The sequence below is a fragment of the Aulonocara stuartgranti genome, assembly GCF_965226115.1.
Source record: "Aulonocara stuartgranti genome assembly, chromosome: 3".
Lineage (NCBI taxonomy): Eukaryota > Metazoa > Chordata > Actinopteri > Cichliformes > Cichlidae > Aulonocara > Aulonocara stuartgranti.
Genome location: NC_138941.1, coordinates 77,717,984 through 77,740,176, shown reverse-complemented (window position 1 = coordinate 77,740,176; position 22,193 = coordinate 77,717,984). Strand labels below are relative to the sequence as shown.

General features: G+C 45.1%; 1 long non-coding RNA gene and 1 pseudogene across 2 annotated transcripts; both read right to left on the bottom strand.

Moving 5' to 3' along the window:
- Positions 1 to 814: 814 nt before the first annotated feature.
- LOC309703689 (CST complex subunit CTC1-like) lies at positions 815 to 15,148 on the bottom strand (annotated as a pseudogene). Its single transcript, XR_014280841.1, has 25 exons — positions 14,816 to 15,148; positions 10,303 to 10,387; positions 9,819 to 9,918; positions 9,521 to 9,743; positions 8,276 to 8,505; positions 8,070 to 8,199; positions 7,704 to 8,000; positions 7,501 to 7,623; positions 7,185 to 7,414; positions 6,920 to 7,064; positions 6,644 to 6,846; positions 6,402 to 6,571; positions 6,211 to 6,325; positions 5,665 to 6,067; positions 5,482 to 5,571; positions 5,020 to 5,157; positions 3,963 to 4,009; positions 3,723 to 3,808; positions 3,415 to 3,550; positions 3,071 to 3,139; positions 2,835 to 2,997; positions 2,577 to 2,632; positions 2,314 to 2,470; positions 1,495 to 1,615; positions 815 to 1,424 (listed from the first exon to the last, which is right to left on the bottom strand). The product of XR_014280841.1 is annotated as a CST complex subunit CTC1-like (transcript).
- Positions 15,149 to 16,975: 1,827 nt separating this feature from the next.
- Positions 16,976 to 21,988, bottom strand: LOC309703712. Its single transcript, XR_014275975.1, has 3 exons — positions 21,814 to 21,988; positions 17,580 to 17,633; positions 16,976 to 17,464 (listed from the first exon to the last, which is right to left on the bottom strand). It is a non-coding gene; the product is annotated as an uncharacterized lncRNA (long non-coding RNA).
- Positions 21,989 to 22,193: the final 205 nt, after the last annotated feature.

The window sequence follows — 22,193 nt, the reverse complement described above, 5'->3', positions numbered from 1 at the left end:
TTTTTCTAAGCACCGCGTCTCTGTGGCTTTTAAACCCCAAAACACGCTACAACAAAAATGGGTCCACCCCAAGGATGGGGTCCCCCGGTGTAGTTTCCACTGTGAGAGACTGTGGGCTTCCTCAGAGTGAGGCTGAGAGCGGCAGGCCCAGGTGGAGTCTGACCCGTGGCCCTTCAGATAAAGCTGAAAACGGCCAATATATGATATTAAATATAAAATATAATTAAAAAACAACATCAGAATGAACAACGAGCTGCTGTTAAGAACTCCCGACGTCCATCCAAGGCCCGATTGGTTTCTGTTTCCATGACAACAACAACCGTATGTGGAAAAGACCAAAAACTGAAGCGGTGAAAAAGTTTTGTTGCAGATTAACTATTAACTTTATGTTATTCATTGTCAGCTCGTGCCATCATTAAAGCATGTTAGAACACACATGTAGGATTTCACGAATCATCGCTCCTAAATTTAATCGTATCCATAACAACTGTGTGTACGTGTTCGCTTTGAAAACATCACGTTCTTTATGTTGGTTGGTTTAGACGAGTGATCTCCAGGATGAATGAGGGCAGAGGCCCGTTTCATGGAGACTGTTTAAGTGTAAACCTGGATTAAAAGCCACATTTGAACACCTTCATCAGAGGCTGTGACCATGTTGAAGGACTGATGCTGACGTGCTCTGACACTCATTAGCATAGAAAACAAAGTGGTGAAAGCACAGAGCCCTGAGGAGCTCCACTGGACGGTCTGTTCGCAGAACATTTAATTATTTCACTTTTATTTACATGCAAAACAGCCTCAGAGAGAACAGCTGTTTCAGAGCTGCCAGCTTTATTGGAAAGATGAACTGAAATCCTAAAATAGTCCAATTCATGACAAACTGACACGGTGAAATGTTGCAGGATTCAAATGTGTCGATGGATGAACTCTTTCAGTATAAGATGCAATAATACAAAACACATGAAGGTGAGGAGGAATTCATTTAAAGTAAGTGTGATTTAAAGAGGACTGATTCTTTCCTGGTCAGGCTGAAGCTTTCACCGTCTGACCTCTGTAAACAAACCGAAACACGTTCAGTGTTTAGTTTTACCAATTAGGTTTCATGAATCACCATCTGAGAACGTCTCCGATGTGGGCGCCACTCACAGGGATCACTTCCTGTAGAAGGGTCACATGACCTGTTAAACCCAGAGAGCTTCGTGTGACCTCTGACCCTGATCACCAGCGTCAGGGTCAGTGAAGGTGAGATACCGTGTGACAGGAGGAGGAACAATAAAGTTTTATTTGTACGAACACGTAGAACAGATGAAGTCAGAACGAAGCAGGTGGAGCTCAGTCAGGGTGGAGGTGCAGACAGATGAGCTGAAGGGGAGGAGCCAGTCTGGTCAGGAACTCTCTGTCTCCTCGATTGAACCTCCTCACCTCTGAAACACACACACACACTCTGAAGGTTGCAGTCAGGGTGGTGAGGGTGGTGTGTGAGGGTGGGGTTACCTTCTGGTCTCTGGTTGGTGTGTTTCCTGCAGGTGAGGCTGAGCGGCCGAATCATGACATCACTGCTGCACAGACACAACAGGAAGTGGAGGAGGAAGTCGTCAGCGTCCCCGTCACACACCTGAGACAGACACAGAGGTTATGTCTCTGCAGACTCACGGCTCGGCCCTGTGGAAACGTCCTGCAGGACTCCTGTTTCTCTCTGTGGTGGCCCCCCCACAGCGTCCCCACCGTGCTTCACTGTGTGGACGCTGTTCTTTGGGTTGTAGCTGCATCTTCTTCTCGTTTCACCTCCTCTGACCACAGGACGTTTCAGTCTTTTAACACAGCTCCACCTGTGGGTGGAGGGGCCCTGTGGGTTCTCCTGGTGTGACCCGAGTCCTAAATGCCTCTCGCTGTCCTGCCCCTCCCCTGTGGTCTCCACCCTCCATGTGGGAGGTGTGGCATTCACAGTCAGCCCTGATTACCCTCAGAACTACACCACCTGCTGCTTCATCAGGTCGAGTGGGTGGAGTCAGGGGCACGACCTGAGTCTCGCTGAAACACACGGCTGTAAGGCCCCTCCCTCCTGTTCACGTGAGCCCAGCGTGGGTCCGTCACACCTACAGACTTTTAAAGGTGGAAGTGGCCACGCCCCCAAACCAGTTCAGCAGTAAGGTGTGAGCAGACGGAGCTGTTACCAGGATGCAAACAGGATGTGTCCTTTCACAGTTAAAGCCTCAGCTTAAATTTTAAAGACAAAATAAAGTTTAAAGACGACGATGAGCACGTGACTCACCTGTGACAGGTTAACATATACACCTGACAGGTGCTACTGACCTGGCTCTGCCCACGAGGGAAGACTCTGATGTGACCTCTGACCCTGAGAGCTCTCTGAAGCCCCTCCCACTGAGCATCAGCCAATCCCAGCAGAGCAGGAACCAGAGCAGCTGAGAAGCAGACGTGAGCCTCACCTGTCCCGTCATCGATCACCAGCCTGATCGAAGAGCAGAGCCACATGGTTTGATCATGTGACTGTCACCTGACTCATCCAGGTGATTAACACGTATCAGCAGGTGAGCTCAACAGGAAGCTGCTCTTACTTTGCTTTGGACTGAAACACTGACGAGGTCGAGTGACACTGAGAGCTGCTGCAGCCCTGAGAGAGAGAGAGCAACAGGTAAACACACACACCTGAAATCGTGAGCAGTTTCCTCCAAAACGACACTTTACTTACTGCACCAACACTAACACGCCACCAACACGCTAACAACACATGAAGCACTCTGAGTACTTTCACTGCACCTGAGAAACTGACACTAAACACATCCTGTACACACTGTGTGTATTTTATGCAGTACCTGTGTGTACACGCTGCCACACAGCGAGCAGCTCCACTGCAGTTGCAGGAACAGGAAACACACCACGTGACCTTTGACCTGTCCCACAGCGCACCTCTGCTTGCTGCTCAGAGCCCACTCACCCAGGTGCATGATGGGAGCAGGAGGAGGAGGCTGGGCCGAGCTGATAGAAACCAAACAAACAAATAAACAACAGCACGACAAACACGTGAACCAGACTTTACCTGTAAACTTACCTGGTGTCTCCCAGGGAGACCACAGTTATGGAGCTGACAGGTAAGTACGTGCAGTACACACTTCCTGTCCTGAAACACACACACAGGTAAACCGCACAGGTACGTAACCATGGGCGTGACTTTGTATTGAACATTGGGGGGTCAAGATCTCTGTCTAAATAAATAAATCTGGGTACATCCCAGATGATCAAACAACTATTTTGCTGGTAACACCTGAAACCAGTAAAGAAAACCAGCAGCCTATTGATGCAAGATGATCCAGAACTTTATTGGGGCTGACATTGTTGGAAATGAGTCCAAATAAAGAGTCCAAACTTTTATAAGCCTGTCTATGTGTGTCTCACCTGGACAGCCTCCTCTGGACACCAGACAACAGCAGAGTGTTACCCGGCAACAGGCCAGGTGGGTAGGGGGTGTGGCTTAAGTCCAGGTACACCTGCAGACTCCTCCCAGCTTGGTCACAAAGAGTGAGACGCACACCTGCACACACACATTCAGCTAACAGTCAGACCTGAGACTCAGACCTGAAGCACTGATGCCTGCAGTTCCTCTAGTGTCCAGCAGAGGCAGCAGTGAGTCGCCTCCATAGATCCCCATGTTACAACTTCACAGCAGAAAAAGCCTGATACACAAACCACCTGTGTGTTTGTACCTGAGTGTGTGTGTCCAGAGTGGGCGGTCCTGTTGTTCACACTGATCCTTTCAGACACCACACCCTGAAAACACACCAGCTCTGAGCTGAAACAAACACACACACACACACACACACGCACACACACACACACACACACACACACACACACACACACACCAGTAAGAGTTTAAAGCAGGCTGCAGCTGCAGTTCCTCAGATGGCCACAGGGGGCGACTCAGTGAGGGACGAGCAGTTTACCTGCAGTCTAAGACCTCTGAGACGGACAAGACTGTGGGTGGGACGGCCTGAAAACACAGACATTAAAAATATGACGTCATTCAGGGGTAAAACCGCAAAGGATTGTGGGAACGAGTGGCAAGCGGTACTAGCGCACGCAGGCTTTCACACGAAAACAGTCACACAGTAATAAAAAGAAACACAAAAATGGCAAGAAGCTGCTGTATTATTAACTGTGTTGTATTATTAAGTCTTCTGTTGGAGTTATTACGTAATTTATCACAACATGATTGATGATGTAGGTTACAAATAAGTCTTATATTGATTTGAATTCGTTGCTATGCTGCTTTGTTCACTGTGGCTTTGCGGGCTAATGTTTGTTGTGTTTTGTAGGAAAACCAGAAACAAAATGCAGGAATGTGATCCAGACTGGCCCCTCTATCAGCCTGGGTCATACCGAGTTTAAAGCTGCTACCACAGCCAGATCTGATTGGTTAAGAGAGAGAGCGATATCGAAACAGCCACGAAACGTCCGCATATATGTGCCCAAGGGTTGTACTGAAGCAAGCAAGTGATGAATAACTGTTTTCCAGTTTGTTGTTAGCAAAGTTTTTTTCTTTGCATTGTTGATTTGTTTTTCAGGAAGCAGCTAATAAAGCTGATGGATTTTTACAATGTTGCTTCTTTCTTGTAAGATTCTATAATAGAATGAAACAATGATGCCAGTTATAAATAAAGACAATAAATTGAATGAATTACGAAACACTCATTTTATTTATATTAGATCTGAAAATGTTGTGTAACACTACAACCTGAAACAACAAATAGATTGTGTTGGCCTGTACAGGAGATAAAATATTTAACAACAGCTAAATAAACGGTAAATGGCCTGTATTTGTATTCTTTACTTAGTCCCGAAGGACCCCAAAGTGCTGGAAATGCTAGCGCTTAATGCAGTGTTTTGATTTTGTTGCCACTTGTACCCACAATGCAATGCGTGAAAGTCACATGGTCTGTCAATCTCTAAAAAAAAAGTTTAAGGGTCCTGGAGGAAGACGGGGAGCAAACCGAGTGTTACCTGTCTGCAGGTGGGCAGCAGCAGTGGGCGTGTCAGAGTGTGGAATCTCCAACCACGTCTGACTTGTAGGGTCGACTCAGCGTGGAGATCCACCCCACTGCGCTCAGAAACTCCACAGCCAATCAGAACACTGGGATCCTGATTGACAGACACATGGGCCAATCAGCTGCAAGGATTCAGGTCAGATCAACTCCCCACAAACAGGAATGGTGGGAGTCATCTGCATAGCAGTAAAAATGTAAGCTGTGTTTTGATGATGCTGCCTAAGGGAAGCATGTATAATGTAAACAGAACTGGTCCAAGCACTGAACCCTGTGGAACTCCATAATTAACCTCAGTGTGTGAACAACTACAGTTAAAGCTGAAAAACGTGTTCATGTGTACTAATATCAGAGAGCAGAGACCGATGAGGCCAACCTCTGACCACGCCCCTTAGTGACATCATCAAAGCTGGGTTGATACCTGAGTGTTAGCGGCGATGAGTCTGTAGAAACATCCAGGCTGGAGGACAGGAAACCACCGCGTACACACACCTGAGAACACCAGCACCACCTGCACGCACACACACACAAACACACACACACACACACACATAACTGTGTATCCAGGTGAGCTCAGGTAAACACACACAGGTGCGTCTCTCACCTTTCTCTCCTGCTTTTGTTCACTTTCTTTCTCTGTCATTGGCTCATTCTTTGGGTCCCGCCTCCAGCTGACCACTGGACCAATCACAGCAGCTTTCACTGAGAAGCACAGTCTCAGCCCTGCCTCCTGATCCTCTGCCTCCGCCCCTGTATTCCTCCAGGACACACCCTCCTTCTGCTCCACCCTGATCACCATGGAGACACAGGGCCAGGGGTTGCCGGACTTGGCTTCTTCTTCTCTTCTCCTCCTCTTACTCCCAGCAGTCTCTTCTTCTTCTTCTACTGTCTGCTTCCTGGCAGTGACATCCCCTCCTGGCTCCTCCCCCTTGTGTCTCAGGTGTGTCTCCATGGCAACAGATGGACTCAGGATGTGCAGGTGGTCCAGAGAGAACTGCAGGTAAACCCTGTGAATTGAACCCAGCTTTATTTAACTCATAATGTTTACAACCAGGAAGGAAGCTCACATCCTGAACCAATCAGACGCCCTCCTACATCACAGAATGGACCAATGAGCAGTCAGCATGCTGCAGGTTGTGTGTGTGTGTACCTGCAGTGTTTGTGTGTGATGAACCTGTCCTGGTCCAGGTGTTGGTAGGAGGGGAAATCTGATTGGAGGAATCTCTCTGTCACCATGGTGAACTGCACCACACCCACCAGACAACCTGCAGCACACACACACACACATTAAAGAATAAAGCTGTGTGTCCCTGTGTGTGTGTCTGTGTGCGTGCATTGTACCGATCCAGGCGCTGTTAAAGACCGCCCTCTGCGCTCCCTCCTCCTCCTCGCTGCTCTCCGTCAGCACGCAGGCTGCAGCTCCCGCGGCGTCTCTGAGCTGCATCGAGTGTTTGAACTCAGACGTCTGTGACGGCAGCTCCAGCACGCCGACCAGCAGCAGGGGGCGCTGCCTGACACACAAACCGGCAAAAACCATTGGTACGTAATCACATGACTTCATGTGGGAGCTGCTGTCACCTTACCTGACAGCGTCTCCACCCCGAGGCTCGGAGGACAGAGTCCTGCAAGACCAGGACAGGAACCCGTTGATCTGGGCGGAGGTCAGGTTGGAGCCATCAGGGGGCAGCAGAGAGCTCAGAGGGGCCGAAGACCAGCAGCCAGTCTGCAGGGACTCCAGGAGCTCCGACACACCGAGGTACTGCCGGACCGCCGAGGACACGCTGTACTGCAGGGACACAGAGCACACTGAGCATGCTCCACACTCACCTGTAAGGAAGACAGGTGAGAGTGGGACCTACCTGCGTCACAGGACAGGTGTGAGGCTCGTCCAGCATCTCAGCGTAGATGTCTCTGCGTCCTCGTCCTCCAGCTCTGCTCAGAGTCTCCATCAGCCTCCAGGACAGCAAGCACACACACTGCTGCCTCCACACACCTTGGACCAGACTGAGGACCAAGACCAGAACCAGGACCAGGAAACAAGCCAGAGCCAGCGGAGGACAGGAGGACAAAGGTTAGGCTCTGCTGTCTCTGACTGTGGACAGGTGGTGGTGGGTGGAGCCTCACCTGTGTGCCAGCTGCGAGCTTAGGTGACAGGTCCACAGGTAATCGGACACATCTGTGTTTCTCTGCAGCAGTAACCGTGGTAACGCCCCATCTCCCGGGCAGCGGTTGTCGGGTGGCGAGCCTCCCGCCCTGCTGAAGGCCGTCACCCTCAGGCTGGAGCGCAGGCAGGTGCAAAGCATGCTGGGAGGGAAGTCCGGGCAGGGCCGGTACAGGAAGTGGGCGTGATGCAACTGCAGGAGGAGGAACCATCAAACTTTATTAGTCGTGGCTGCCACGAACACAAACGGGCATGATGATGTCACATCATGTGACTCACCTCCACTCTGTCTCCCGCCCTCAGCTTCCTCTTCGCCGCCGGCTGATAGGCCACGCACAGACCCACCTTCCCATCCAGCACGTAGAGCCCCGCCCCCTCACTCACAACCTCAGTCACCGTGCCCTATCACAGCAGAGGAGGCTTAGTAATCAGCACACAGGTACAAACCTGTGGTAGCCAATCAGAGCTCACAGCACTCTCACCTGGTAGCTGATGACTTTGGATTGCTTTATCCTCACAGCTGATTGGTCCAGCTCCACCTCCTCATGCTCCGCCTCCTCACAGTCGTCCTCAGCAGGCTGTGACAGCAGGGACTCAGAGTGTGTGTGTTCCTGTGTGTGTTCCTGTGTGTGCGTGTAGTCGGCGTGCAGCTCGGAGCGCTTCGTCACACACAGGATGTTGTTTCCTCTCCAGCCTCGTAGCGCACACACACGTAGAGCTGTCACACACACGCTCTGCCCGACACACACACGCTGGATCCAGCTGAGCCGGCTGCTGTCCTGCACACACACACACACACTGAGCTTCATCGTCTCTCCTCACCATCATCATCCTCAGAGAGCTGGTACCTGTACGAGCACGGGCAGCGAGCGCGACTCATCCGTCAGCGTGAAGCAAAAGAAGGTCGTTCCTGCCACGGCCAGCAGAGGGCAAACTGAGCCCACCTCTCCGAACACGCTCAGCCGCTGACCTTTGACCCTGGAGCACACACACACACATCTGTCACACACACTGCTCAGAAACTCCGCTGCAGTTCAGAGGTCATGTGACCCACCTGTGCCTCAGCAGCCTGCCGGCCTCTCCGACTCCCACCGCTCCGCTTAGCTCCACCCTTCCAGGAGCAGCAGCCAATCCCTGCTCAGCACCAGGACACAACAGGACAGGGGAGCCAATCAGCTCCAAGAAGCCTGCGGCCTCTTCCTGGCCCGATGCATTGTGGGGGATGTAGTTCCAGTGAGGGAGGAAAACGGGACGATCGAGCCACAGGGGCGAGAGAGACAGGCACTGGATGAGGGAGAGAGAGAGACGCGGGTGAGAGAGTGGCGGAGTGTGTCCTGGGTGGATGCTGGAAGCCTGTACTGATGATGACAGCTTCATCAGCTCTGATCTGCAGTGATGCCGTTTGTTTTATAGCTGCAGGAGATCAGATCAGATTAGATCAGATTAGATCAGATTGGATTAGATCAGATCAGATTAGATTAGATTAGATTAGATTAGATTAGATTAGATCAGATCTAATCTAATCTAATCTGATCTGATTAGATGAAACTTTATTGATCCCTCGGCTGCGTTCCTCCAGGAAATTCGGTTTCCAACAGCCCAGCACCGACAGAAGTTACAGAAGGTGAGCAGAAATATACACATATACAAATACAGAGTATAGAAAAGGGAAGAATAGAATAAATAGCAATAAGAACACAAGAGAACTGCACATTTCAAGTACTGTGAGTCATTAATCCGTGCGGTGATGCTAGGACCACACTGAGCCTGCTGCAGCTGTCTGACTGTAATCTGTCAGGTTACTGCAGGTGATGCTATCTGTATACTTTATGTGAGGAGGAGGCTCCACATCTTTATAAAGCTCTGCTGTCATCACGTCTGTGCCAGCACAGTTACTCACTTGCTGACAGACTCTGTCTTTACATCCTTACTTATCGATCAGCTAAGTGAATCCATATAAACACAGCTCACATTTAACAAGTCCTGATGTTTCTGAGTTACAGAAATGAAAGTCAGCTGTTGAGCTTGTTTGCTTGTTTCATGCTGATGTAAACATCAGCAGAGAAGCGTGTGATGACCAGACTCTATCAGCACTTGTGTCCCTGCACAGAGAATGAGCTGAATTAAAGAGGAATTCGATTTCATTCACGTTGCACATGAACACCTGCAGTTTGTTGTGACCTCGTTACCATCAGTTCTGACCAGATCCGGTTTAGTGACGCTGCTGTGAAGAAGCTCCTGAGAACTAACCAGCTGATGGACCATGGGTTAAGGTTAGGCTCCTCCCCCTCTGACTCACCTCACACATGACGCTGCCGCTGGCGTCCGTCAGCCTGTACTCTCCGTCAGGGCCTTCTCTCAGACAGCCAATCAGCAGCAGGTTGACCCTCGGCAGCGCCCTCTGACCCGGCACGGCGAGCTCCGCCTCCCTGGCCCAGGCTCTCTGCTGATTGGTGCTCCAGGACAGGTTGCTGACGCAGGCCAGGTGCTGCTAGGAGACGAGCTGGGAGACGGACAGCAGCCTGCGGACAGACGGGAGGACAGCGGTAAGGCCAGGTCACGTGACCTGCTACAGCGATGATGTCAGCGGGCGTTACCTGTAGCTGACAGGTAAGCTGTGGGCCACACACATCTGCTGCTGGATCGCCTGCACCGCACACATGCTCAGATCGAAGAGGCTGAGGTCACCGTGGTTACCTGGGAAAACAAAGTTTAAAGGGTAAACACAAACATAAACAACTGAAGCCCCGCCCACTGAGAACACCTGAAGTGGACACCAGAGCTGGTGTGTCAACAGGTGGGACCACCTGAGGAAGCAGCTGCTCTTCATCCTCAGACTCTTAGTCCTCCCTGTTCCTCACTGACAGTCGGTCACCTTCATGGCTCTGACCTTTGAACCACACTCACATCTACACACTGGACTGCTCTGATGACACCTGTGAGGGCAGGTGAGCCCTGCTTTCACTGTTTAAATAATGGTTTAAATAGTATTTGGTTTCATAAAAGACATGGACATCGTCATTAAGGATTTAAAGTACAGCTGATTTATCAGCCAGCTGTTTCAAACAAACAGGAACTCACCTGTCTGCGAGGGGGCGGAGCTACACACCACAGGACTCAGGTGTTCAGAGATGGAGGTGAAGATGTTCTTTAACCACAGGGACTCCTAAAGAAACAAAGCAGCAGGTCGGAGGTCACAATAATAAATGTAGAACAGGCTCACATCCTTATATTCTCTTTTCTGTGTGGATTTCTGCTATAGAATTAGCTCGAAACAGCGATCGGCTGCTGCTCTTAATTGCCAGGACAGGCCGGGTTTCGGCAACCCTCAAGGGTGCTTCGCAACCAGCGGGCCTTAACGCCGTTAAGATGCCGCCTAAGAGGAGCAACGTTAATGAGGAGGAACTGGAGGACATAAAGAAATCCCTAAACTTTATGTCTGAAGAAATAACAACAATTTCAAAACAACAAAATCTGATACTCAATTTAATGGATGATATTAAAGAACTAAGAAGGCAGAGCGAGGAAAAGGACAAGAAGATTGCTATGCTGGAAGGACGGGTGTCAGATCTGGAACAATATTCAAGAGTAAATGATGTGATAGTGACAGGACTGGAAACCAAGCATCAGACATACGCACGGGTAGCAGCAGCAGAGAGAGGGGAGCCACCCGAGCAAGAGCTACGCTCTTTGGAAGAGCAGGTAATGGCCTTCTTTAAAAGCAAAGGTATCAAAATGGACAGTAAAAATATTGAGGGATGCCATCCTCTTCCTGCCATTATCATTCATTTTGTTAATAGAAAACAGAAAAAAGAACTGCTCAAGCAAGGAAGAAAGCTAAAAGGTACAAATGTTTATTTAAATGAACACCTAATCAAGAAAAATGCAGACATTGCAAGACAAGCAAGAATATTAAGAAAACAGAAGAAAATACAGTCAACTTGGACGTCAGACTGTAAAATATTCATTAAGTTAAATGGAACACCAGAGCAGGCTAAGGTTCTAGTCATCAAAGAGATGACGGAACTAGAAAAATATAACTGATAAATGCAAAGCAGTGCTAAATATGATGTGACCGTCCAAGTGCACAACCAACGCAGATGTCTGACAATTTTCAACTAACAACTCATATAGATATTGAAAATAAGACATTGATGTATGACAGCAACATAGATCCTGATTGTAATTTCTTTAACAATAAGACAAATGAATGCAATTATTATACAAATGAGCAACTTAAAAAGGAATTCAAGGTAGAACAGGGTATAACAATGGTTCACTTTAATAGTCGAAGCTTATATGCAAACTTTCAATCCATCAAAGACTACATAACACAGTTTGAACAGCCATTCAATGTGATAGCCATATCGGAGACCTGGATAACTCCTGGAAAAGAAGAAGACTTTAAAATAAATGGATATGAATTCCTTCATGTAGACAGGATCAACAAGAAAGGAGGTGGGGTGGCACTTTACATTGATAAAAACCTAAAGTACAAAAGAAGGGGAAGAATGACGACTGTTATTGATGGAGTGATGGAATGTTTATCAGTGGAAATAAGTATAGAAAAAAGGAAAAACCTAATTGTCAGTTGTATATATAGAACACCAGGATCTAAGATTGAGATATTTAAGGATAATATGGAGGACTTATTTACAAATATAAATCAGAAGAGAATGTTTATTTGTGGGGACTTTAATATTGACTTATTGAATCCAAATCATAATAAGAGTACAGAAGAATTTATTGATTCCATGTACAGCATCGGTTTATTTCCACTGATAACAAGACCGACCAGAATAACATCTCATTGTGCAACTCTATTAGATAATATATTTACAAATATAATAGAAGGAAAGATAAAAAGTGGGCTGTTAATCAATGATATAAGTGACCATTTACCAGTCTTTGCATCTTATAAATGCCATTATAAAGTGAACAACGATGGACATAAGATTATTTACAAAAGAATAAGAACAGAGAAGACCTTAAATTGTCTTAGAAATGAACTTTTAAAGCAAGATTGGAATATTGTGTATGAACAAACAGAAGTTAATAAAGCTTACGAAGGATTTTTAAGAACATTTAACACATTACTTGATAAAAACTGCCCAGTAATTGAAATCAATAGGAAACACAACTATGCAGGAAGACCATGGATGACAAAAGGACTACAAAATGCCAGCAAAAAAAAGAATACCTTATATCGAGAATTCATAAAAAAGAGAACAATAGAAACTGAAATGAAGTATAAAACTTACAAAAATAAATTAACTAATATAATGAGATCCTGTAAAAGAGAGTATTACATTAAAAGGTTAGAACACAATAAAGATAACACAAGAGATGTATGGAATGTATTAAACAGAATAATCAAAAATGAATCAAGGAATAATGATTACCCTGGGTACTTTATAGAAGGGACAAGAAGTATTAATAACATGGAGGAGATAGTAAATGGCTTTAATGAATTCTTCGTAAACATAGGGCCAAAACTGGCAGAAGAAATAAAGGTTGATGGAATAGAAAGGGACACTGGTGAAAATATTGAAAGGAATAGTAGCTCAATGTTTTTAAGAGCAGTGGAAGAGAAAGAGATTTATGACATAGTTAGAGGACTTAAGAACAAAACCAGTACAGACTGGAATGATATTGATATGGTAACGGTAAAGACAGTTATTGATGGTATCGTAAAACCATTAAAATATATATTCAACTTGTCGTTTCAAAAAGGAGTTTTTCCACAAAAAATGAAAGTTGCTAAAGTTATTCCCATTTACAAAACCGGTGAAAGACATAATTTTACAAACTATAGACCAGTGTCAATACTCTCCCAGTTCTCTAAGATACTGGAAAAAATCTTCATAAAAAGATTTGACAGTTTTGTGGAAAAATATGAATTAATGACAGATAGTCAGTATGGGTTCAGAAACAACAGATCAACAGCTTTGGCACTGATAGATTTAATGGAAAAGATAACGGAATGTATGGATAATAAGAGGTGTGCGCTCGGAGTTTTCTTAGATCTAAAGAAGGCGTTTGATACTGTTAATCATGAAATTCTATTAAAAAAACTGGAAAAGTACGGGTTTAGGGGAGTGGTTTTGGAATGGTTAAAAAGCTATGTAGGGAATAGGCAACAATATGTACAAATAAATGAATATAAATCTAATTTGATGGATATAGCTTGTGGAGTACCTCAAGGTTCAGTACTGGGTCCAAAAATGTTTATTATGTACTTAAATGATATCTGCAGAGTATCGGAGATTTTAAAGTTTGTAATATTTGCAGATGACACAAATATACTGTGTGCAGGAGAGGAATTGCCACAGGTTTTGGAAATGATCACACAGGAATTAACGATATTAAAGAAGTGGTTTGATATAAATAAATTATCATTGAATCTAGATAAAACCAAATTCATGTTGTTTGGAAACCAAAAGAAAAACATCGAAGTAGAAATATGTGTTGACAATGTATATTTAGAAAGAGTCAATGAAATAAAATTTCTTGGGGTGATCATTGACCACGAGCTCTGTTGGAAGCCACACATTACTTATGTTCGGGGGAAATTGGCACGGGGCATTGCCGTCCTGGGGAAAGCAAAGCATATGTTGGATCAGAAAGCACTGCACATTTTATACTGTGCTTTACTACTGCCATATATGAGCTACTGTGTAGAGGTCTGGGGAAACACATACAAAAGTAACACACAAACAATAACTATAATACAGAAAAGGGCCATTAGATTAATAAATAATGTAGGGTACAGGGACCATACAAATGCACTCTTTGTCAAAATGCAAGCTATTAAATTCCAAGACTTGGTGAAGCTTAAAACAGCGCAAATAATGTATAAAGTCAGAAATAAATTGCTTCCCAAAGAAATCTGTAAATTGTTCATAGAAAGAGAAGGTGGGTATAACTTAAGAGGGAAATGGAATTTAAAAATACAAAGTGCTAGAACAACTTTAAGAACTATGTCTATCTCAATTGCAGGAGTTAAATTATGGAACAGTCTAACAGAAGAAATAAAAGACAGTCAAAACATAAAACAGTTTAAAGTAAAATATAAAAACCTAATTTTAAATAAGTATAAGAATGAAGAAAACGGGGTTAACCCAGGACGGTAATGTAGCTGGTAATGGTGTTGTGGTTCTTTTTTGGTTTTTTTTTGGTTTGTTGTTTTTCCATAACTTGTGTATCTGCAAATATACACATTCTGTATTTTTCATATGAAAGAAACTATACTGTGGTGGGGCTTGCTAATTTCTTGTTTTTGATTTATGTATGTTATGTTTTGTTTTACTTCATATGTTTCATATGTTGTTTGTTTAATTTAAGACAAAAAAAAATTAAATGAATGAGAGGTAAAACTTGAAGGGGTAGGGACAAATAAGTAAATACTTCAAACAAATACTGGAATGATATTTTGTAATGATTGTGAAGGCACATGTTTGAAATGTTTGAAATAAAAATGAACTGAACTCTGCCTACGTCATGACGCAGACAGTCTACGTACGCAGGGCTGTGCGTGTACGTAGACTGTTATTTATCGCTCAGTTCGGGCAAACAGGGTCAGACTGGGACTCACCGCCTCGGTGCTGGGCTTGACCCGGTCCAGGAGCTCCTGCAGGGGGTCCATGTCTTCGCTCCGGGTGCCGGTTTCTCCCCCTGCTGACAAACTCCCGCTCACGGCTTTCAAACAGCTTCCGGTCCTCCTCCTGTTGATGTCCTCCCTCTGACCGTCGCCCCCGTGTTCCCGCCTCTTACCGTTCATAAAGCCGCCATGATGCCCTACCGTCCTACTTTGTTTACTTTTGTTCTGTATTTTAAACAAAGCATCAAACTTATTAAACTGACTAGTCTCTGCTCACGCAGGATCTCTACCGCGCATGTGCGGAACAACTTTTCCCTACCCTGCATTTCACAATAAAAGCCCTTCACGTTCACATACACTCAGTGGTCTCCTACCTACTTTCCTAAGCACTTTTCCTTGATAGAAACGTTCTGAGGTGGACGAAACGCGTTTAGGAGATGTGATAAGAACTCAGGAAAGGAAACAGCTGTGTTTGAACTACAAGTCGATCACGTGACTCCAGCCCAGCGTGTTCTCAGCCTGATTAGTGCAGGTGAAGAACATGCTTTTATTATGAAGGGGTCAGACTTCCTGCTGAGGCTCAGGGTCATGTGACTGACAGCACCTTTTGCAGCTCACCTGACGCCACAAGGTGTTTCCTTTTCAGGAGGATGACACCGTGCGAACCTCGGGAATCTCAAACAAAAACACATTTCTGTCAAGTGGAAACTTTAAAATAAAATAAAATTATATATATATATATATATATATATATATATAATTTTATTTTTTTATTTTTTGAGCTTGCAGAGCATAGATGCAGATCAAACTGAAGGTTTGTCACTGTTTTTTGTTCACTTTTTATCCAGGCTGCAGGTGTCTCAGTGGAAAAATAGAGCGTGGCTGAGCGCACCTGTGCAGACCAGTGATACAGTTTAAGATCAGAGAATTGTAACCCCCTCTTTCATATGGCAGGTACAACAAGCCAAGTCTTCATCTAGGACCTTTGTTATTCCAAATGAATCAATTAAAGATATCGTTTAACTTCTGAAAGGATTCTTTTGGAGGAGGCAGAGGACGTGACTCAATATAAAAACTCTGCATAACCTTTCATCCTTGTTCAGGAATAGGACGGAGGAGGATTTTGAATCATTTATAGCCAGAAAATCGTCTAAATAGCTCCATTTGTAGCATTCATTTTGCAACTTGGCTAACAGACAGCCAGTCTAGGGCCTAGGGCCAATCTCTGCTCTCGATGTCCTAACTGGAAACCAAATAGTACAGCTCTCATTGTAAGTGTCATCACCAGAGGTTCCATAGTCAGAATGAATAGCATTGGAGATAACGGGCACCCCTGATGAGTGGAACGCTCCAATGTGACGGGTTAAGTTGAACCCATCTGAAAAAATGATTTCCAAATCCATATCTTGGGAGAAGGTTAAATAAATCTGACCAGTCTATTCTGTCCGAGGCCTGACGAGCGTCCAGTGATAATAAAGCTGCATCGTTAGCATCACATCTCTCATGAATTATATGAGAACCCTTCTTATATTGTGAAACCCTTGATGCTTTGGTACAAAGCGAATCAAATGTGGGATCCAAGGCTCTGATCTTCATGCTAAACATTTAAAGTATTTTAGTGTCAACCCCCGTCAGACTCTAAATGATGAGTGTTCTGCAGGTTTAGCAGGTTTCTCAGTACTCACTGCCTGTCTCACAGTGGGTGGAGAGCCTCCGTGTGATATGCTTCTACATACATGTTAAAAAGTGGAATTATTCTTTCTTCTGGGAAGGTTTTTTAAAGTCAGAAAGCCATCTGGCCCAGGTGCCTTACCACACAGCAAATCCAACATGTCCAAATGAAGACTGTCAGATTTGATTTCAGCTCTTTTAAAGTGTCTTTATAAGTTAATTTAACTCTTATTGGAGAGTTGGAACGTTAACTCTGACTTAGTGTTGAATACCAAATCTGTCTGGAGTTGATCATTCAACACTTATTCATGCTAACTAGGTGTTAAGAGTTTATATACTAACCCCCACAGAGGATTTTAGTTGAACTACATCAGAGTTATCTTCTAATTCATTCTGTGAATTTTACTGTTCTGAATTTCTAGAAATTCCTTTGGAAATAAACATTATTGCAAAGAGGACTGCATCAGCTGAGGCAACATGGTGTCCTGTGAGCTCAATTTCCTTTTAATCAGAAAAGGTCAGACACAACAAAAGCCAAGCAAAGCATCAAACAAAGGAAAAATAAAGACAAGTCAAATGTCCAGCCAAAGGATTTATGGGAGACTCCATCAGGGATGGATCGAGTCAACCGGAGCCACAGCTGGACTGGCCAGAGTGGCAACAAGCTCATCAGACCTCTGTGTTGGGCAGGTTTGGGGAGTGTCTGTGATGATAAAGCCACGACTCTGAAGACGACTGCAGAGTTTGGTGCAAGATGTTGCGTCCTTGCAAAACTCCTGCAGCTCCGAGAAGCTCCAGAGTCGACCTTCCCTGGAAAACAGCTTCTGGGAGGCTTTAGCTCTGGAAGCTTCTTGCTCCCTCTCCTGTGCTGTGCCGTGTTTCAGGCACACTCCGCTCAGGTGATTCCAAATGAACAGCTGGGGCTTGTTGCACAGCAGGCAGTACACAATGTTTTTCTCCATGTTGTTTGGACTGCAAATACAAAGAGAGAGACAAACTCTGCACATCACTTTATAGCACCAGTAGCGTGTCTCGGTATGATGCAAAGCTAGCTATGTCGCTACACTGGACACAGAGCAGTACCTACTTTAAAACTGAACCTTTGTTGATCCTCTGCTGTTTCTCCAAAGCACACAATGTTCTGCACAAAGACATTTAACTTTAGCACATGTATAAAACATGCACGCACACGAGCAGTTCGTTCAGCTAAAAGAAACGCTTCATAGAAACCATTTCTACAACCAGCAAACGCAAAGAAAACAAGCCATGACTAAAACAGCAGTTACGTAAATGAGCAGAAGTTGCTAAACAAACAAAACTGAACCAGAAAGTCTCCAGACATCATGTAACCACTGTTTGACAAACGGTCCTACTGTAGGATGATGTTACAGTGATGTCTGACAAACCATCCCACTTAACCGAAGCTGCAAATTCGATAGTTTTGTGCCAAAAGCAGATGGCGTTTTCACTTTAAAATGAACAAACATTCACAAAGGCTTAAAACAATATAGTATCCAAGTCAATAACATGCTAATACTTCCAAGTATGAACACGGAGTAGCGTTAAATCACCCGGTGTTCCAGATTAACTGGTGACGGTGGAACAGATGGTGGATTTTTTAATATTTTGTTGTTAACAGCAACAAGACTGGCGGAGTGTGTCTGAGGGAACCTCACAAATGTCACAGCAACACACTGCAGTGGAACCCCGACTTACGAAATTAATCTGTTCCCGACGGTTTTTCGTAAATCGAAGCAGCCATCGCGCCTTTTGAGTGCTTAGATGCTGGCTGGAGACGGAGTTCTTGGTGGCGGAGGTGGTGGAGGCTGAAGAAAGCATACGTATGCATGCATACATACATACAGCACCACCACGGGGGAAACTGGCATAACATTAAGGTGTAAAGTTGTTGATTTTTTAATTCAAAGATTAATCAGGCTTTAAACATCAGGAGGTAGTGCAACAGACACTGAAGTGCACATTAAAGACCAGAGAAAACATTATTTTTATTAACAAAAAGTTTTAATCCACCAACAGCCCTGACATCTAAAACACTACAAGTAAAAAAGAAAGGCAACAAAAAACAATTCAGACATTTTTACACAATTAGTAACACTTCAGCTTTCTTTGTAATGTCTGCTTGTATTTTAAGAAGTATCGCATTTGGGTAAAAACATTACCAATAACTCAAAATTAGAGGAATAAGTGTATATATGTGTCAGCTGTATGCATGCATACATATGCTGCATGTAGGCACACTTTCACCTGAAGGTTGACTTGTTGCTGGCCTCTTTGTGAAAAATCTATCCAACGACGTCTGTCTCTGTCTACTTTTCAAAATGGATCTGAAGTGGGAGATGTCAACAAAATGCTCTATAGCATGAGCGGTAAAGTTCTTTTCAGGGTGATTGTCCTTGATATCGGCCGATGGTATGACGGCCTCCTCCTCGCTGAATTGTTGCTGTACTGATGAGTGCAGCATCGCCTCCAACTCTTGCAGCTCTGCCGTTGACAGCTCCTCTCGATGTTCATGCACAAGGTCGTTTATATCCTCCTCGTCAACCTGCAGTCCCAGGGCGGTGCCGAGATTTACGATCTCCTCAACCTTGACTTCAGGTTGAGGTTCCCCCTCAAAGCCTTCAAAATCTCGAGGGGCAACAGCATCAGGCCACAGCTTCCTCCAAGCAGAATTTAGTGTTCGACGACTCACCTCCCGCCATGCCAAAGAAATCAACTTGAGGCATGCAGCGATGTCGAAATGATATTTCCAAAACTCCCTGAGGCTGAGCTGCGTACTCTCTGTTATGTCCGAACACCGTTTGAACATGTGTTTCGTGTACGGTCTCTTTAAATTAGAGGTCACTTGCTGGTCCATGGGCTGGAGGAGAGGGGTCGTGTTGGGAGGGAGGAAGAGAACCTTGATGAACGAGAACTCCTCCAGGATATCGTCCTCGAGGCCAGAGGGGTGGGCGGGGGCGTTATCGATGATCAGAGGGCACTTCATGGGGAGCTCGTTCTCCTCGAGGAACTTCTTGACAGCAGGGCCAAAGACCAAGTTGACCCATTCGACAAAGAACTGTCGGGTCACCCAGGCCTTGGGGTTGGACCTCCACATAACCTCGAGCCTCTCCTTTAAAGTTTTTGTGTTTCTTGAAGGCACGCGGATTTTCTGAGTGGTACACTAGGAGTGGCTTGACCTTACAGTCCCACTGGCATTAGCACACAGGACGAGGGTGAGACGGTCCTTCATGGGCTTGTGGCCTGGCATCTTTATTTCCTCCGCGGTGATGTACGTACGCCGCGGCATCTTTTTCCAGAAGAGGCCAGTCTCGTCACAGTTGAATACCTGCTGGGGGATGTAGCCTTCTTGATTTATAAGTTCCTCAAATTTTTTAACAAATTCTTCGGCAGCCGTGTGATTGGAACTTGCTGCCTCGCCGTGACGCACAACGGAGTGGTTGCCAGTCCTCTTCTTGAACCGATAAAACCACCCATGCGATGCCCTGAACTCTGGGGAGGTTAGGGGTGCCTCCTGCGAGGACGTCGATGCCGTTGGCTGCTCATCGGAAGCTGCCTTACTTACTAAATCATTATAAATTGAGGACGCCTTCTCGCAAATGACAGTCTCTGTGGGGGTATTGCCAGTCTCTCCCTTGTCTTTAATCCAAACAAGGAGAAGCCTTTCCATCTCGTCGTGTATGGGGGTCCTCCTTTTGGACATGATGGTGGTGCCCTTTGAAGGTTTACCTGCTTTGATGACTTCTTTTTGTTTTAGAATTGTTCCTATGGTCGAAGGATTTCGGCCATACTCGCGTGCAATAGCACAAAGTTTCCCACCTCGCTCATATTTATCAATAATTTCTCTCTTTGTTTTCATCGACAGTACTTTACGCTAGGGCTGGGTTTTTATAATCGATTCATCGATTAAAATCGATTCTGGCTTGGATAACGTAAAATCGATTCATTAAAATCCTGAATCGATTTTTTAATATAAATTTATTTTGCCCGAAATGCCAGAATCTCAGGTGACATCTCACAAAATTTCAAGAACCACCAAACAGTAAATGAGAGCAGGTACAGGATTCTGCACATAGACTTAAACACACAGCGCGACCCGCGGATCAGAATCAGTTAGATGTCGCCTTTCTCACGGTCGGGGCTGAAAGCCGACAGCTCGCTGATTCTGATCTGTCGGCGGGTCGGCGCTTTGTGTTCACGCCCTTTATGCGCTGATTCTAAAGCTGTTAGTTTGATGTCTCTCCAAACAATATTGACCGAACCAGCAGCAAAAGAAGATCCAAACGCTTCACATAAACATCGTCATGAATTCACTTTTACTGTTTTGCTTCCACCGCGATGCACAGCTCTCTCTCTCTCTCTGTACTTCAGGAACAGTTTCCCTTTCTTCATTATTCGCTTGCTTGTTACGCACAAGTCTACTGTTGCTTACAGGCTGTCGGCCGCTGTTTTTTCCCCTTTTACATTCTTCCGAAATGAAAACCTCATTTCTGCTGTTCAATACTGAACAAATTTAAACTTTTTAAAATTATTCAAAATGCAAAATGCTGTGTCTGTAATAAAACCGCTGTAACGTCAGAGGTAATGTTCATATGTTGATTAATGGTTTTCTTTCGTTTTTGATGTACTGCAGAATATTTTTATAAAATCCCAGAACAGGAAAATCACCTTCATGTTTTTCTGTGTTTTATCCTCAGCTACTTTGACACAAAGGCCTCTGCTGTGACGCTCACACCTGTGATAAAGTCTTGCGTGTGTCAGCTTCCTTTTTATTGATACAAAAATATGTAAATGTACTGATCTGAATTATATTTCTGACTGTCAAAATTTCCCAGATTTAAATCGAATCGAATCGATTCGGGACCTTGTGAATCGTAATTGAATCGATTCTAGAAATCAGTGACGATACCCAGCCCTACTTTACGCTTCATTTTGCTAGCTGCGTGGTTCAAGTGGAACAGCGAAGCGCAAGTACGGAAGCCAAGGGGTTGTCACATGATTCGGAAGGCATTGTGGGCATTGAAGGCTCAGCCAATCAGAGCCAGCGGATTTCGTTACGCGGGCATTTTGCCGTAACACGGGCAGAAGTATTGCCGTTCAGTGCCTTCGTAACTTGAACTTTTCGTGAAAGTCGGGGCTCCACTGTATTCTGCATTAGCCAAGTCAGCTAGCATTAGCATCCATCAACCTGCAGCCTAAAGCCACAGTGTACACACAATGACCCGCATCCTGATGTGCGAATGACCGAACAACAGCCTGTACTGTGAGGTGCGCCGTGCACATTCATTGTAATGTTTACTAACCTGAGGCAGTGAAGCTGCTGTCAGCCTGGATAACAAGTAGACGAAAACACAATAATCTTCTGTAAACCGTGAACACAAACGACACACATGCTGTGCTGGCGTTAGCTTCACAACAGGAAGTTCTTTCTGTGAAATTCTTCTTCTGCGCCCCAAAACACTGCTCGGTACCACCATCGCGCTCTGCGCCCTCTAGTGTCCGGATGTAGAATTGCATTTAATGCCTGAAACTCACAATCCAACAGGTTTCTGCAACGTTTTTAAATCACTGTAACGTTTGAACCGTTCGCTCAATTGATACTAATCCAATTGTTTCTGAAAGCAGAGACTCTGCGCTTTCTCTGCATTTAACTTTAGCGTGAATATGCATGCACAGTTTGTTC